A 12,768-nucleotide genomic window follows, 5' to 3' on the forward strand; every position below is an offset into this window, starting at 1 on the left:
GGAAGAGAGTTGGGTTCTTTGTTGAGAGTAAATTAACGTTGAATTTTCATTTTTGAGGACGCCTGAAACTGAAATACGTTTGAGAATTCAACAGAACCTATTTTAATTAGATCAAAAATGTCAAGCGTCTTTGCAGAGTGGAGAGTGTTTGCCAGGAGTTCAAGGGCAGCAATCTTCCGAGAGCAAATGCTGTCGCTCAAAAGACCCTTGTAAAGGCCAGAACATCTACACCCGTTGGAGCGTTTTTATTTATGAGTTCATGTCAAGATCAGAACCAGGGCCAGCTGGCTTTGAGCATGGACATCCCCAGAGACAACTCAGCATATTCTTCGAAGTTACACTGAGTAAGATGCCTACACAGTGGGACCCCCCCACACACACACACCCAATCTCTCTCTTACACCCTTGCACCCAGGACCCTGCAAGGGCACCTCTCTGGCTACCTCCAGAAAGAATCCAGGACTAGATCTGATTGCTCTGACTGGATCACATGCCACCTCTGAGCCAATCACTGTAGAGCTGGTTGCCTTTTCTGATTGGTCAAGCCTGAGTCCCATGAACATCTCCAGCTGGCCAAAGGACCACTTCCGGGTTCTGAGAACAAGGCTTAGATCTGTTGTTCCCAGGAGGATGGGGAGTGAACACTAGGCACAAGATAATGTTTGACCTTGCCTCCTTCTGGTCAAGTTGTCATTCCATCTGCCCATGAACCCTGTGCTCCTCAGCATATCTTGACCTTTGATGCCTGGACCTGGGTCCTCCCAGGGCCTCCTATCTTCATGCACCACCCTACGCTCGGGAATAGGTCGCCCCTGTTGCCTTTCTTCCTTCTCTGACTCCTGGCTGCTTCTCAAGTTCGGCTTCACCATCAGGATTCTGCCATCCTGGGGCCATGTTGCCACCAAGTTGCCAGGACAGAGGGTACGTGGGCCAAAACTACCCGAGATGGAGCTTCTCTCCAGCCTGGCCTCTCTTTGCTCTTTAATCACTAAATGACCTTGGGCCTAAAGCAATAAATTTATGATCCATTCAAAGTTTTCATGCCCAGGGACAAACTGCTCACTTATGTGTGTGTTTGTGAGACCTTCACTAGTCAGGGGCTGGAGTGATAGCACAGTGGATAGGCTGTTTGCCTTGCACAAGGCCAACCCCGGGTTTGATTCCCAGCATCCCATATGGTCCCCTGAGCACCACCAGGAGTGATTTCTGAGTGCAGAGTCAGGAGTAACCCCTGAGCATCGCCAGGCGTGATCCAAAAAAGCAAAATAAGAAAAAAAAAAAAAAGAGAGACCTTCACTAGTCAATGTCTTATCTACTATCATCAGGGTATTGGGGTGGGTGCTTTGGTGATGATGAGGTCACGAGAGTAGAGTCCTCATAAATGGGATTAATGTCCAATAAAAGAGACCCCAGATGAGATTAGTACTGTAGCACTGTCCTCCCGTTGTTCATCGATTTTCTCGAGCAGGCTCAGTAACGTCTCCATTGTAAGACTTGTTGTTACTGTGTTTGGCATATTGAATACATCACGGGTAGCTTGCCAGGCTTTTCCGTGAGGGCGAGATACTCTCCGTAGCTTGCCGGGCTCTCCAAGAGGGGCGGAGGAACCGAACCCGACTTGGCCGGGCTGGCTGCGCGCAAGGCAAATGCCCTACCGCTGTGCTATCGCTCCAGCCCCAGATAAGATTAGTGTCTGTATGTCCCCAGAGTAGCTGGGGACATTGGTGGTGGGGGAATGTACACTGGTAAAGGGACGGATGTTGGAACATTGTATGCCTGAAACCCAATTATAATTATGCAACTTTGCAACTATGTATCTCATGGGGATTCAAATTTATAAATAATGATATATTTTAAAAAGTGTATCGACTCCTCCCAGTTATGTGGGGAAATAACCAGAAATTGGCTTTTCTAGGGTATTATTCTTGGACTCCCTCACCTCCAGAACTATGCAAAGTACATTTCTATCACTTATATGCCTCCCATTTCACAGTACCTTGTTATAGCTGCTAGACAAGGACAAATTGCACTAGATGCCACACCCAAAAAGCTCCCAACTAGTTCTGGCACATAGTAAGTGCTCAATAAATTTTTCCTCATGCAATAATCAACAAAGGAACAAAACTATAGCACAAAACAACTTGACACTATAGGAGAAGACCACTGGGAAGCAAAATGCATTATTTCCTCTTCACCCTGCCAAGAGAGATCATCGTTGGTGAGGAACTGTGCCCCTCATCTATGTAAGTGATGGAATGCCAGCCGCTGGCTTAACCCAGAGAGTTTTAGCTCATTTATATCAGAGGATGCGGAAGGCAGAGTTCAGTATGTGGTTCCTGCACTTTCTGTCTGCGTTTGAAATATGGATGTTGGCTTCGAAACTAACTCTATAACCTTGGGCAAAATATTTCATCTCCCTGAGTCTGCTTCCTTGTGTCAAGTGAAGACAGTCTTGCAGTGGAATTTATTATCTGCCAGGAGCGCGGACCATGCCTGCCTTGACTTAGTCCAGTTGACCCACACTCAATACAGGTATGAACTGAAGTCTTCAGAGGTGTGAATTTGCTTACAAATAGAAAGGGTGAACTCACAGCATCGATAAATACAGCCTCATGCTCCTAAGAGCATTTGCTCAATCAGCAGAAGAAAGCCACAACTCCATCTCTGCCTGGGCACCAGCCAGGCTCTGGTCAGTGGCAGGTGGTCAGAAGTTGGGAGAAGTCAAAAGCTTATACTTGGCCCTGAGCATGGCTGCATATAGTTCTGGCAGGCCTGGGCATTGCTAGGCCCCATCATTTGACAGGACCTAAGCACTACTTGGCTGAATATCACCAGAAATGACCCCCCGAGTCCCTGAGCATTGTTTGGAAGGCCCCACAAAAATTAATACTTGGATTTTTGACTACAGGGAGATTATCACTCCTGTTTTGTTCAGAGTCCACTCAAAACAGATGCTTTGCACGTTGTCGAGCCCCGTCGAGGCACATGGTTGGCGTGATTCTGACCATGTCTAGCTGAGCTCATGCAGACTAAACCTTGTCCTTTGCTCAGTCCCATGAGGCACCTGGTTTCCTGGTGTCTGGTATTTGCATATAATGTATGCAATCCAATTTCCTGAGGTATAGCCAGCTGATCTGTTTTTTTTTTTAAATTGAATCACCACAAGATACACATAAAACTGTTCGTGGTTGGGTTTCAGTCATATAATGTTCCAACACTCATCCCTCCACTAGTGTATATTTCCCATCACCAATTTCCCCAATTCCCACCCCCCACCACACACACACACACACACACACATACACACTGTCTCTATGGCAGACATTGTAGTTCTCTCTCTCCCTCTCTCCTTCCCTTCCTCCTTCCCTCCCTCCCTCCCTCCCTCTCTCCCCCCGCCCCCATCTCCATTTGGACATTATGGTTTTCAATGTGTATACTGACAGGTTATCATGTTTGTTCCTTTACCTACTTTCAGCACACAGTTCTTAACCAGAGTGACCATTTCCAACATCTTTGTCATAGTGGTCCCTTCTCTATCCCAACTGTCTTATCCCCCAGCACTTGAAGCAGGCTTCCAACTGTAGAACAATCCTGACCCTTGTTTCTACTGTCCTTGGGTAATAGTCTCATAGCATTTTTTTAAAATATTCCACAAATGGGCTGGAGCGATAGCACAGCGGTAGGGCGTTTGCTTTGCACGCAGCCAACATGGCCGACCCGAGTTCGATTCCTCTGCCCCTCTCAGAGAGCCCGGCAAGCTACCAAGAGTATCTCACCCACACAGCAAAACCTGGCAAGCTCCCTGTGACGTATTTGATATGCCAAACACAGTAACAACAAGTCTCACAATGGAGACGTTACTGGGCCCGCTCGAGCAAATCGATGAACAATGGGAGGACCGTGATCGTGACCAATTCCACAAATGAGTGAAATCATTTTATGTCTGTTTCTCTCCCTCTGACTCATTTCACCCATAATAATACTCTCCACATCCATCCATTTATAAACAAATTTCATGACTTCATCTTTCCCAACAGTTGCATAGTATTCCATTGTGTAGATGTACCATAGTTTCTTTAACCAGTCATCTGTTCTTGGGCACTCGGGTTGTTTCCATTCTGGCTATTGTGAACAGTGTTGCAATAAACTTAGAAGTGAAGATGGTATTTCTGCTGTGTGTTTTGGGGCCCTTGGAGTATATTCCCAGCAGTGGTATTGGTAGCAGATGGAGGCTCAATAGTCTAGCTTTTTGAGGAATTCCCATATTGTTTTCCAAAAAAGGCTGGACCAGACCCACCCATTCTTTGTCATCCCACTTACCTAAAAGAAAATTCTCCTGGTGCCTGATGCCAGCTGACTTGATGCTCTGTCTCTCCTTAAGAATGCCCATATGCTTTGGGGTCCTGCTCCACTCACAGTAGGGTGGGCCCAGGGCGGGAACCCCACCTTCCACCATCCCAGGCTGTGCTCTGCTCTCCCAGTGTCCCTGAACCCTTCCTTCCTTCCTTCCTTCCTTCCTTCCTTCCTTCCTTCCTCCCTCCCTCCCTCCCTTCCCCTTCCTTCCTTCCTTCCTTCCTCCCTCCCTCCCTCCCTTCCCCTTCCTTCCTTCCTTCCTCCGTCCCTCCCTCCCTTCCCCTTCCTTCCTTCCTCCCTTCCCCTTCCTTCCTCCCTCCCTCCCTCCCTCCCTTCCCCTTCCTTCCTTCCTTCCTTCCTTCCTTCCTTCCTTCCTTCCTCCCTCCCTCCCTTCCCCTTCCTTCCTTCCTTCCTTCCTTCCTTCCTTCCTTCCTTCCTTCCTTCGAGAATGTTACTGGGCCCGCTTGAGCAAATCAATGAACAACGGGAGGACCGTGACCGTGAGTATCACCACCGGTGATACTCACCAGGGGTTACTCCTGCTCTGCACTCAGGAATTACTCCTGGTGGTGCTCGGGGCCACCTTATGTCGGGGGGGGGGGGGGGGGGAGAATCGAGTGCTGGAGTCTTTGTAAGAGAAAAATGCCTTTGTTCCCTGTTGTGAATGAACCTGAATTTAGAATCTAGAATTTTGTGGATAGGACCGCCTTCAGGAAGCTACTTCCTTAGAGGGAGGAAGTGAGAGAAACTTCATATGTCCATTCCGTCCTGGTTCCCCTGCCTCTGGGAAACATGGGGGTGCCCCCCACCGCAATTGGGGTAGGGGGAAAGATCCACCATGGACCACTCCATTCAAAGGTCTTTCCTGATAGATGGGGAACAAGAGTGGGGTCTCGGGGTGCCTACTCTGGGTGATAGTCAGGATGCAGAGGTGGACCCAGAGAGGGGGACACTTCCTCTAAGGCAGGGAGGGCCCTGTATGAGTCATTGACTTTCATGAGAAGCAAATCTTTTTTTTTTTCCTTTTTGAGTATCACAGCCGGTGATACTCACCAGGGGTTACTCCTGCTCTGTACTCAGGAATTACTCCTGGTGGTGCTCGGGGGACATTATTGGATGCCAGGGATTGAACCTAGGTCTGCTGCATGCAAGGCAAACACCCTACCTGCTGTACTATCATTCCAGCCCCATGAGAAGCAAATCTTGATGGCGACATGACTCAGATTAGGGGTGGCCTGTTACTGTGGCACAGTCGGATCTTTCCAGACTGATGGGGGCAGGGGTGGGTGCAGGGAGGTTGCAGGGCCCCTCAGGAGCTTTGCCGAGGGTCACATTGCTCCTTGAAGTGTGATAAATCAGGAGTTCATGGTTCTCCTCAACTGTATCTGACTTGACTTTGCAAATATATTTCTTATTATGAGAAAGTGTTGGACTGGAGCGATAGCACAGCGTGTAGGAAGTTTGCCTTGTACATGGCTGACCCAGGTTCGATTCCTCCGTCCCTCTCGGAGAGCCCAGCAAGCTACCTAGAGTATCTCACCTGCACAGCAAAGCCTGGTAAGCTCCCCGTGGCATGTTCGATATGCCAAAAACAGTAACAACAAGCCTCACAATTTGTTGTGAGACATTACTGGTGCCCGCTCAAGCAAAATCGATGAACAATGGGAGAAGAGTGCTACAGTGCTACAGTGAAAGTGTTGGGAGCTGCCACTGACCAGGGCACCATGGTGTCTCTTCCAAACCATTCCTTAGAACTACCGTTAGGAACGAATAAGTAATAATATCATCACTGGGCTGGAGCGATAGCATAGCGGTAGGGCGTTTGCCTTGCATGCGGCTCACCCGGCCAACCCAGGTTCGATTCCTCCGCCCCTCTCGAAGAGCTCAGCAAGCTACCGAGAGTATCCCGCCCACAGGGCAAAGCCTGGCAAGCTCCCCATGATGTATTCAATATGCCAAACACAGTAACAACAAGTCTCACAATGGAGACGTTACTGGGCCCGCTCGAGCAAATCGATGAACAACGGGAGGACAGTGCTACAGTGCTACAATATCATCACTAGAGTCTTTTTTTTTTTAAAGTCTTTTCTCTTAGAGGGAAGGAAATGAAAGATTCATTAATAAACTCAAAAGACTCAGGTGTTGAAGGGTTTCTTAAAGCCAAAGTGCGAATTGGGGCTTAATCAAGAGACACCAGGTACTAAACAGAGGCTGGCGGAGTGTCGGCTGATCCGGGCTGCAGAGGGACGTGGCCTTTATTAGTCTCCTCCACGTGTATGAAAGCAAAGTAGGTCTGTGCTCTGCTCGAGGACGGATTCATTTGTCACGCTGAAATCGCTAAGGACAGGGCTGTCCGTTTCCAACCTAATTTGCAGCTGCTTTTTTATTTTAGTGGTTTGGGGATGGAATCTATCTGTTTCAACCCTAATATATTTTGTTCCTCCGTGCAAATAGCTGAGCCCCACAGCGAAACCTCAATTCACAGTGTCTGGCCCTTTCCGGGAGAGCGGCTCAGGATGTCAAAGGCTTGGACCGGGGCCCATGGAGAAATGTCACTTTTGCCCCCTCGGTAATGGTTTTATGCAAATAACACTCGAGCCTCGTTCTGAGATGGTGATTTCAAGAAGAAAGAAGTCAGAGGTGGAGGGAGGAGAGGAGAGAGGAGGAAAGAGAGAGAAGGAAGCCGAGACAGACGGGGCCAGGAAGAGAGGACCCGGAAAGGGGAGAGAGGAAGGAGAAAGAGAGGGGGAGAGGGAGGGAGAAGGGGAGAGAGCAGGAGGGGGAAGGAAGAGGAGGGCACAGGATGAGAGAAGAGGGAAGGGAGGCAAAGGAAGTAGTCAGGAAGCTGGGGAGAGCATGGGAGAGAGGTGAGGGGCTGCCTGTTGGGGGTGGTGTGAGGGGACCAGCGGTCACCCCTTCCCTTCTGTCACCCCATCCCCTCGCACCTCCAAGGGGAGAGGGAACAAGGCGACAGGTCAGAGCCACTTCCACACCAGGAGCCAGACACCCAGACATGGCCGCACCCTCCTGGGGAATGCAGACACCTTCAGGGTCCCCAAGGTCCTTGCTCTGGCAGGGCCCAGAAACCGGACCAAAGGGTTTCTAGCAGCCTACTAGGAAGACAGAGTGTGTCACTGACAAGTGGCTTGGCCTCGCGGGCACAGGGCCTGAGAGTGGGGCCGAAGTCCTGAGAGATGCTCTTACCCACTGGCTGGGGTCCAGATGTCTTTCCAAACACAGGCAGAAGAGCCCAGGAGAGCCAAGCTGGGGATGGGGGTGACACAGGTAGGGGCCTCCAGGTGCTGAATTGGCATCGCAGCCAACTGCAGCCACTGGAAGTGGGTCGTGGACTGAGAATAACTCCCCATGCCTTTCCCAGGGTGAGGTCTTCACCCCGCATGGCTCTCTTGGTTCATCTGGGAAGCGAAATATGCACACTAACCCCCCACCACACACACACACACACACACACACACACACACACACACACACACACGCCTTATTTTCGCCTGGAAAAATCTCTCCCTCTGTCCTCAAGGCTGGACCTCTGGGTCACAGACGCAGCCCAAACACCCCCAGGACCCCCAGAACCAAGCCTACTGACCCCCGTACCCCACCCACAGCTGGGAGAGTCCAAAAGATCAAAATCAAAATGGAAAGTTGGGGTTTCCCTCCTCCACTTCCTGTGTCTCATGAGTTCACGGGAATGCATATTCTTTTTTTTAATACCCCCAAGTATTTATTTTGATTTTATTTTAAGTTTTTTATCTTATTGAATCACCATGAGATAGAGCATTACAAAGTTGTTTATGATTGGGTTTCACTCATACAATGTTCCAACTCCTGTCCCTCCTGGGCTGCCACATGTAAAAAAAATGAACTCTGACCTCTATCTAACGCCAGGCACAAAAGTCAGATCAAAAATGGATTAAAGACCTCAACGTCAGACCTGAATCAATAAGGTACATGGAAGAAAATGTAGGCCAAACCTTCCATGACAAGACACTGAAGCTCAAGGCATCTTCAAAAAAAAATGAACCGCCGCTGACCCAGCAAGTAGAAGCAGAGATTAGCCAATGGGGTTACAGTAAACTGCAGACATGGTGCTGGTAGTGCAGATTCTTTGGGGAGAATTAGCAAAGGAGAGGAAGCCAGTTTATAATAAGTGAAACCCTTAAGAAGTTTCAATGACTTGAGTTTTAGTTTTAAAGAAAAGAAAAAAAAAAGAAAGAAAACCCAGCATCCAAGAGAAGAGTAAAATGCAGCTATGTTGTACGGATGACAGGGTAGCGGCCTTTTGGGAATTGCAACAATGCACTTGCTGCATTCTTTGACATGATTTTAATTAACGTGAAAGATCTAAGCAGCCTAACCACTGCTCTCCTTTAAAAATACGGACCAAGTTTTTCTGAACTTTCTTTGCCTTGAAAGATCCCGTTCATTTCTCCCTTGTAATTTGACCATTTTTCAAAATATTTCTGATCCCGTCAATTATTTTGACTAGGGGTGGACCATATTTAATATCGCATCTGGATCGCATTATCTCTGGAATTATTTGTAACACCCAAGTGATCCGGAGCACATCCAGTCATAGTCATTTTGAATAAAGAATTATTCAGTGTCAAAGCCACGCTTTACTGGAAATGGTGCCTCCATGAGGCGAATGGAGAATGGGGATGGGGGATGTAATTAAAGGACATGCACCCTGGACCCGCCCACAGCAGGGGCCCAAGGGAGAATTGAGTGGGCAGCTCAGGGGGTGCAGAGCAGGAGCGCAGGGAGGATTCTGGACCCATGAGTATCAGCCTCTTGCTTCTAACCTGGAACAGGGCCACTGTGACAAGTGATTAGGGACATGGGGGTGCACTCAGCCCCAGGAACCGAGGTAATACCTGGGGTTTATGGGGTCCTTCCCTATGCTCCTGAAAGGCTTCTGCATCCCCAGGAGGGCCCCTGCCTCCCTGAGAAGTCTGGCTTTGTCAGCCTCCCTGAGAAGTCTGGCCTCCCTGCCTCCCTGACTCCCTGAGAAGTCTAGCCTCACCAGACTCCTTTATGGCCCCTGCACACCATCCCACTGTGGAAGGGGCTCTGGTTGGTCGCCCTATTTGCTTACTCCTTGGGCGGTGCTCAGAGGAGGAACTGGTCTCCACCCCCAGACTGTAAAGGAGGTGACCGCTGCTCCTCTCACTCCACCCTCCTACAGTCCCTCACCTCTCCTCTCTACCTCTGTCCTCCCTTCTCTTCTAGCTCCTTTCTCTCCTTTCCTCTCTCCTTTCTCCTCTCACCCTCTCACCCACCTCTCGTCTCTCTCCACTCTTCCCGCTCTTTCCCTCTCTCCTCTCCTTCTCTCCCTCTCTCTGTCGCCATCCCCCCTCCTCTTAGCTCCTCTCTCTTCCCCCCGCCCTTCGCCTCTCCCTCGTCTTCTTCCTTCTTGAAATCACCGTGTTTAGTCTCAGTTGCCTTCTAGCACCTCTGAAGTGCTCCTCCCAAACACCAAAGCAACCGAGGGCAGCATCTGCTCTGTCCACCCTTGACCTCTGCCCTCCTGCCTCTGTGCCCCTGGAGAGCGTAGAACCCAGCTGGTGCCCCTCGCCGCCTGCCCCCCACCCCTACTCTGCATTTCTGCTGTGAGTGTGAATGTGTTACCTTTCCCATCACAGCCCACTGTGATTTGCCTGTTGATATCCAGTAGTTTCTGGAAGGAACTGCAGACGTGGCATCTCCCCGGGGACCTGGGCTCAGACCACTGTCAGGCGGGCTGGGATCTGAGCCCCCGTCCGTGCCTCCTCTCTCAAAAGCCTAGCGAGAGGGGCCATGGTCCTTGTGCCTCTGCCCCAGCCTGGTCAGGCGTGGAATTTGGAGCTCCAGTCTCCCCACACTCACCTCGAGGGCAGAGGGCTGATGGAGCCCTAAATGTCATGCTCAATGGGGCTTCCTGATGCATCTGTCACTGGGTCATGCACAGTGTCACCGAGTAGAGTCTGGCGCATCTCAGATTGTAGCCAAAACAAAGCCAAAAACGAAGGGAGAAGAACAAAGTGTGGCGGTTGATAACTTCCATTTTGTTCTATTTTCTACTTCTCTCTCTCTCTCTCTCTCTCTCTCTCTCTCTCTCTCTCTCTCTCTCTCTCTCTCTTTCTCCTGGACTGGGCCCTTTGCACAAGAGATCGGTCTGAAAGACTTGTGCAGCCTGACCCAGAGTCATAGAAAACTTGGGGCCCAGAGCGATAGCACAGCGGGTGGGGGTCGTGCCTTGCATGCGGTTGACCCAGGTTCAATCCTCGGCACCTCATAGGGTTCTCAGCACTATCAGAAGTGATGCTGGGTTTGGTTCAGAGCCAGGCGCAGCCCCTGAGGATAGTCTTAAAAACTTAAAAAACAACACAATCTAAACCATCTCAGGCAAAGCAACCCTGGCTAGTTGGCCAAATGGTCTCTCTTTTTTGTGAGGGCTCTTACCCCTTCTAATTTAAGCATCATTGAGATGTTGCAGGAAGAGGAAAATCTTTTTTGGCTTCTTTCAGAAAGGGGGAAACCAAGCTAGCGGTGAGCGCCCCCTAATCCCCAGTAGGAACCTGACATTTTCTTTTTTGTTGTTGTTTTTTGGGTGTTTGTTTTCTTTTTGGGTCGCACCCAGCGATGCACAGGTGTTCCTCCTGGCTCTGCACTCAAGAATTACTCCTGGTGGTACTCGGGGGACCATCTGGGATGCCGGGGATCGAACCCGGGTCAGCCGCGTGCAAGGCAAACTCCCTACGCACTGTACTATCGCTCTGGTCCCAGTAGGAACCTGACATTTTCAATTGGCTTTGGCACCTTCTCTAATCTTCACGCAGCCCAGGGTGCGGTGGGGCGGGGTGCGCCCAGCAGCGGCTACAACAATCCCCCCCCCAGCCCTAACAAAGGGGTGCCCGAGGGTGGCGGTGGAGATTGAAATGTCCCAAGCACAGCTCTTTGCGGGGGTGATGAAGGTTGATCCGGGCACAGGACCAAGTGGGACTTGTCAGGCTCCAGCTGGCACCGTCCCTGGCGCCTCGCCCTGCTGGTGGCACTCCATGAAGATGGGCTCCATGGGGGTGCGGAGGGGCGGCCGGGCACCGGGCTCGGCGGAGTCAGGCTCCCTGGCACAGTTCCTGACTGGGATGGCTGTGGGGTTCTGGCAAAGATCAGGGCTCCATGGAGATGAGGAAACAGACAAAATGACTCATCTGGCGGGGAGCCCAGAAAATGTATGCTAATGCCTTCCTGCAGACCAAAAATAAGGTCATAGCGATACTGAGCATGAAGAAATGCCCATCCCCCAGCGACGCTGCCGGTTAATCCTTCCACATGGAGATTCAGTGACTTGCTGGTGTCCAAAGAGCGGGAAAGAAAACGGTCTCTCTCGAGTAAAGCTATGTAAGTCCATCTTCCCCCAGCACATCTCGTGCTTTTTTTTTTTCCTTTTTGGGTCACACCCAGCAATGCTGCGCTCAGGAATTACCCTTGGCAGTGCTCAGGGGACCAAATGGGATGCTGGGAATCAACACAGGTCAGCCGCGTGCAAGGCAAATGCCCTACCTGCTGTGCTATCACTCCAGCCTCTACACCTCGTTTGGATTGGCCATTGCTAGAGCTCACGAACACCCCCAGCTCCCCTGGACAGACCCACTCTTCCTAGCTGCTACGGTCGCACATAGCCAGGAAATCAGGAATGAAATCCAAGAGAAACTGACAGGCTTGTGTCCAATGCAGAGCCGGAGGGAGGGTCCCTGGCTTCTGTCCCCTACCATGGGGCAGGTACTGGGACGGCCCTGGTTCCATCAGACTGAGTCACTGAATGGCTGACACTGACAGAGACCCCCACAGCCTAACTGCACATGAAGTGTGCGAGAGGGAAGACTACCTCAAAACCTTGGAGACAAGAGCACTGTCTCGCCCTTCACCTTCCTCCTCTTCAGCCAAACTTGTAAGGAAACAGGCTGAAGGCCCACCAGCTTCCTCTGTTTTTTTATTCTTTTTTTCTTTTGCTTTTTGGGTCACACCCAGCGATGCTCAGGGGTTACCCCTGGTTCTGCACTCAGGAATTGCTCCTGGCGGTGTTGAGGGACCATATGGGATGCTGGGAATCGAACCCGGGTCTGCCACGTGCAAGACAAATGCCCTACCCGCTGTACTATCGCTCCAGCCCCACCAACAACTTCCTCTAAACCAACCCTCAAAAGATTATTTGTTCTTAAGTTCCTCCAGGCCAAAAAAAAAAAAGGGTGGGGGTGGAGGGGGGAAGATTGAACAGTTACGGGAGGAGAGAGCGCTGAGCTCAGCAAACAGGAGCTACGGCTCCATTATTGTACCTGCAGAAAGAGAAAGGAAAGTGCTGACGCCAGGGTAGGAGAACTAAGTTTAGAAATAGCAACAGCCCGTGGCAGAGAAACC

The sequence above is a fragment of the Sorex fumeus genome, unplaced genomic scaffold, assembly GCF_029834395.1.
Source record: "Sorex fumeus unplaced genomic scaffold, SorFum_2.1 ptg000213l, whole genome shotgun sequence".
In the NCBI taxonomy this organism is placed as follows: Eukaryota; Metazoa; Chordata; class Mammalia; order Eulipotyphla; family Soricidae; genus Sorex; species Sorex fumeus.